This window comes from Orycteropus afer, unplaced genomic scaffold (genome assembly GCF_000298275.1).
Source record: "Orycteropus afer afer isolate SDZICR_OR568_19922 unplaced genomic scaffold, OryAfe1.0 scaffold00041, whole genome shotgun sequence".
NCBI classification, from domain to species: Eukaryota; Metazoa; Chordata; class Mammalia; order Tubulidentata; family Orycteropodidae; genus Orycteropus; species Orycteropus afer.
The window spans coordinates 8,462,580-8,467,944 of NW_006921628.1; positions in this window are offsets into that span (position 1 = coordinate 8,462,580).

The window sequence follows — 5,365 nt, forward strand, 5'->3', positions numbered from 1 at the left end:
CCCTTCAGGTCTGGAATTGAACCCACACCTGTGGTTTCCAGCCAAACAATGTACAGGCATGTGAGTTAGACATTTACCTCACGTAGACACACACCCTGGAGAGAACAATCATGGGAGAAGGAAGGGCTGCTTATGCACAGGGAGACAGCTCAGGGCGCAGAGAGTTTGGAGGGATGGTCACTGGGAAGAGGTAACTGGGGAGGAAGTGGGAGGGGAGCTGTTGCATTGTGGTAAACTGGTCAATGACATGTGACAATGTATATGTGAACTGCTGTATGGAAAGTGAATATGCTCTGTAAATCTTCACCCAAATCAAAATTAAAAAAAAAAAAAAAAAACTATCACATGACCCAGCAATTCCAATCCTAGGTATATACCCAAAATAACTGAAAGCAGGAATGCAAACAAACCTGTACATCAGTGTTTATTGTAGCACTATTCACAATAGGCAAAAGATGGAAACAGCTGAAATGTCCATCAACAGATGAAATGGATAAACAAAATGTGTAATACTGTTCAGCTGTAAAGAGGAAGTGCCCATGCATATTGCAGCATGGATGAGCCTTGAAAACATGCTGAGCAAAATAAGTCACAAAGAGACAAATATTGTCTGATCTCATGTATATGAAATAAGCAAATAAATAGAAACCAAAATTATTAATAGTTACCAGGGATGGGAAAGGGGAAAATGGGGACCCCTTGCTTAGAAGTCATTGCGTGTATGTTAATGGTGGCGGAGTGATTTGGAAAAGAGTAGAATGATTGCACAACTTAAAACGATGTAACCCATGTCACTGAATTATGCATGTAGAAATTGTTGAGATGACCTAGTTATATTTTCACCACAGTTTTGAAAAAGAAGCCAAATGACTATTGAGGCTGTCCTGGGCCTTGGAGCCGGTTCTCTAGTAGATCTAGGGATCACTGACAATGCTGACTTCCAAAGCCCAAATTCACTGCCATGTTGTTTCCGACTCATAGTGACCCCCATTGGGTTTCTCAGGTTGTAAATCTTTAAGGAACTAGATCTCCCTGTCTTTTGCGGAGTAGCTGGTGCATTTGAACCACTGACCTTCCAATTAGCAGTCAAGTGCCTTATCCACTGTACCACCAGAATTCTGAGGCTCATTATAGTATTATAGGAGAAGCTTTTACTCAGAGAAGAATTTCCAGGGGAAGGGAAAGGCTAGCTTGAAATATTGTCTCTGGTTTCATTTCTTCAGTACCTGATCTATCGCTTTCACTTTCCTTTTCCTAGTAAGGAACAGTAGACAAGGTGGTTATTTTTCAATCTTTGCAGCTCTAATCTTTCATTCTAATTCCTTTTCGCATCTCTTCTCTGCCCTACCAGAAAAGTTTTAGAATTCCTTTCAATTTATCAACTTTCTTTTCCTGTATGTTTCTTCTGCTGATTTCTCTTTATACTGTAAAAACTAACACCTAAAATCAAAATCAAATCTGTTCAAACTCCCAACCTTTTCGCAGCTGAGCGCTTTACCACTGCACCACCAGGGCTTCTACAAGCTAACACCTATTGTGTATTATCTATGTCCCAGGCTCTCTTCTGGGTGCATTTGCTGCATAAATGTATTCAGTCCTAAGAATCCTTGGGGTAAATACAGATGAGGAAGCTGAGGTAAAGAGAGCTCAGGCTGCTGGTAAAATTGTGGAGTTGGGATATGAATCCACAATGTTTATCTCCAGAGCTTGGGACACTTAACTACAACCAACACTCTTTATCTTCCTCGTCTTACTTATGAATTTCCCTTTCATGGCAAACGTATTTCGTCTTCCTCCTGCCAAACCCCACCAATTGCTGTGGAGTCAGTTCATGGCCACACCATGTGTGTCGGAGTGGAACTGTGGTCTGTTTTCAGTGGCTGGTTTTCCAAAAGTAGATGGTCAGGCCTTCTGAGGCACCTCTGGGTGAACCCAAACCTCCAACCTTTGGGTTAACAGCCAAAAAATGTTAACCATTTGCACCACCCAGGGACTGCTCCCACTCCCACCTCCCACCTTACCTTTATCTAATTGTTGTGTTTCTCCTTGAAGTCGCAGCAGAGCAGAGGCCAGAAGTATGTGTTAGTGGCCACTATTGTCTCAGAGTGGTTTCCCAAAATTGTCCAAGTCTTAGAGCTATCTATCCTTAACCAATTATCAGAAGATGTAACAGAGCATGGGAAATAGAAAGGTAGGAGAGGGGTCCCATTTTCAACTTTCCTTCTAAGCATTTCCTGCCCAACCCATCTATAACAACTTCTGTGGTCCTAGTCTACATGGCTCTGCTCTGCCCAGAGCCTATGCCTGTAAGCTCCTGGGTTAGTGTGTCACTGCCCTTCGGTGGTGTGTTTTCTAGTTGTTTATGTGGCTGAGCAGCTTGATAGAAAGTGGCATCTGTCTTGTTTATCTTTGACCCTCCAGTGTCTGTCTTCATAGAGTCTGGTATCTAGTACAGGTTCAGTAGGGGACTTGGTAAAAGAATGCATAAAATGTCCTTTCTCCACTTCCCTCTGTCCAAGTCCCACCCATCATTAAAGATCCTGCTCAAATCCCAGCTCTTTCGCGGGACTGTCCACAGTGCATTCCAGCCTCCATTAGTCTTTTTCCCTTTAGCCTCCATTGTGCTTAGTTCCTCAACTTCAGTACTCATTGCAGGCTGTCTTGGAGTCTTTGTTTCTGTGACACTCTTCCCTACTTTCCTAAAACACTGGAAGAAAAAGACCCTGCTTATTCTTGATTTTGTCCACAGAACCTACAACATACAAAGTCCTCAAGTAATATTTACTGAACAAACACTACTATCATGATATGACTGAAACACACACAGAAAAGTGTCATCCAATAGTATGATCTTAAAAGAAAATGTAACTTAGCAACACAAAATATAGAAATGTCTTTCTCAGAACATTGTTGTAATCAAGAGAGAGAAAGTATATGAAAGTGTTTGTAAACTGTGGACCTAGAGATAAATTGGTTTTTATTATAAAAGCTTTGAACTGTACATTGGAAATGGAGCAAAGCCCCAGCTGGTTGGTTCAGAGAAGACTTACTCTAATTCTCTGGAATTTACCTCATGGAACCATTGGCTTCTCAGGGCACTGGATCGTGGTTGTATGACATCATTATCTTTCTCTAGTCATACAAGTAAAATATTTTTATTATGTTGTGTTGTTGTTATGTGCCATCGAGTTGGACCCAACTCATAGTGACCCCTCCTTGGGTTTCCGAGGCGGTATCAGTACAGAAGTAGATTGCCCCACCTTCCTTCCAAGGAGTGGCTGGTGGGTTTGAACCACCAGCCTTCTGGTTAGCAGTCAAATGTCTTAGGCACTACGCTATTTTTTTTATTATAGATTTTTGAAAAATACAAGCATAAAAATAGAAATCATCATGATCCTGCTTCCTAGAGACTCAGAACTAATATTCTGGTGTGTCTCCTTGTATTTTTCCTATAAATGTCTTTTTAAATTTTGTAATCATACATACACATACATTGCTTTTTAAGCTTCCTATTATTAAGAGCATTTCCTAACATCATTAGATATTCTTCAATAGTCTGATACTCAATCATTGCAAGATACTCTATTTATAACATGAGTGGTCCAATCCCCGACTGGTAATTACTTACCCATATGTGCTGTATCTTTACCCTGATCTCTGATTATTTCCTTAGTATATCTTACTAGATGTGGAATTACTGAAGCACAAGGTGTGAACATTTTCAAGTCCAGAGACATTGTCAAAGCCCAGCTTCTAGCACAAGGCCTATTACATACTTCTTGTTATGTGCCGTCCACTCCGACCTGACTCATAGGGACCTCTCCTTGGGTTTCCCAGGCGGTATCACTACGGAAGTAGATTGCCCACATGATTGGTACTCAGTAAATAATTGTTGAATGGATAAATGCTATCTTATCTAGTTATCTAGTGCTGCTGTAACAGAAATACCACAAGTAGGCTTTAACAAACAGAAACTTACTTTCTCACAGTTTGTTGTTGTTGTTGTTATTTGCCATGGAGTTGGACCTGACTCATAGCGACCCCTCCTTGGGTTTCCGAGGCAGTGAGGCAGTATCACTACGGAAGTAGATTGCCCAGCCTTCCTTCCCAGGAGTGAGGAGGCTAGAAATCTGAATTCAGGTGCTGGCTTTAGGGGAAGGCTTTTTCTTTCTGTTGCCTCTGGAGGAAGATCCTTGTCTCTTCTGAGCTTCTGCTCTTGGACACCCTTCATATAGCTTGGCATCTCTCTTCCCCCATCTCAGCTTGCGCTCTTGCTTTTTTATTGTTGTTATGTGCCGTGGAGTCAGACCTGACTCATAGCGACCCCTCCATGGGTTGCCGAGGCAGTATTACTACGAGTCAAATTCGTATAGCAACCCCCTTTGGGTTTCTGAGGTGGTAAATCTTTACAGAAGTAGATTGCCCAGTCCTCCTTCCACAGAGTGGCTAGTGGGTTTGAACCACCAGCCTTCTGCTTAGCAGTTCAACTGCCTTAGGTACGATGCCATCAGAGCTCCTTTTAACTATAGGCATAAGTATGGATTTACAACATACATTTTTTGGGGACACAATTCAGTCCATAACAAATGCCCTTCAGAAAGGCTGGACCAATTAATACTCCCACCAGCAATATGCTGCCACTCTCCCACCAGTTTGTCGTACTGTGGTGGCTTGTGTATTGCTGTGAGGCTGGAGGCTGTGCCACTGGTATTTCAAATACCAGCAGTATGTGAGAAGAGTTTGTCTTGATCAGTGATAAATTGATAAAAGGAGGAATTTGGTTTCTGCGATTCTGGCCACAAAATAATCCATTTGCCTTAAAAGAAAACAAACAAACAAACAAAAAGTTGAATCTTCCCTAAATGACATATGGTTTTAATACACTCTGCTGCTTTTAAGCACACTGAGAAAAAAAATGTAGTGTAGAAAAAGTTCTAATGGTTGGAGGACTCCTTCTAATGGGTCTTGGCCACTTGAGGTTGCTCAACAATCCCATTAGCTTGAGAAGCTGGAGAAGGGATCTTTGCATCATAGCCTTTTGCTATGATGTCAAATTTTGGTGTGTGTGTGTGTGTGTATGTGTGTGTGTGTGTGTGTGGAGGGGCTACCAATAAATTTTGTTCCCTTGTCTGAAATGTAGATACTTAGGGGAGACAACTTTAAGAGCAGAAACCCTTATATAAGTTCCTTCCTTCCCTTACAATTCACAGAATGGAGGGTTTCTGCTCTTAAAGTTGTCTCCCCTAAGTATCTACATTTCATATATATGGTAGCATAGTGGCTAAGACACTTGCCTGCTAACCAGACGGCTGGCGGTTCAAACCCACCAGCCACTCCTCGGAAGGAAGGTTGGGCAATCATACTT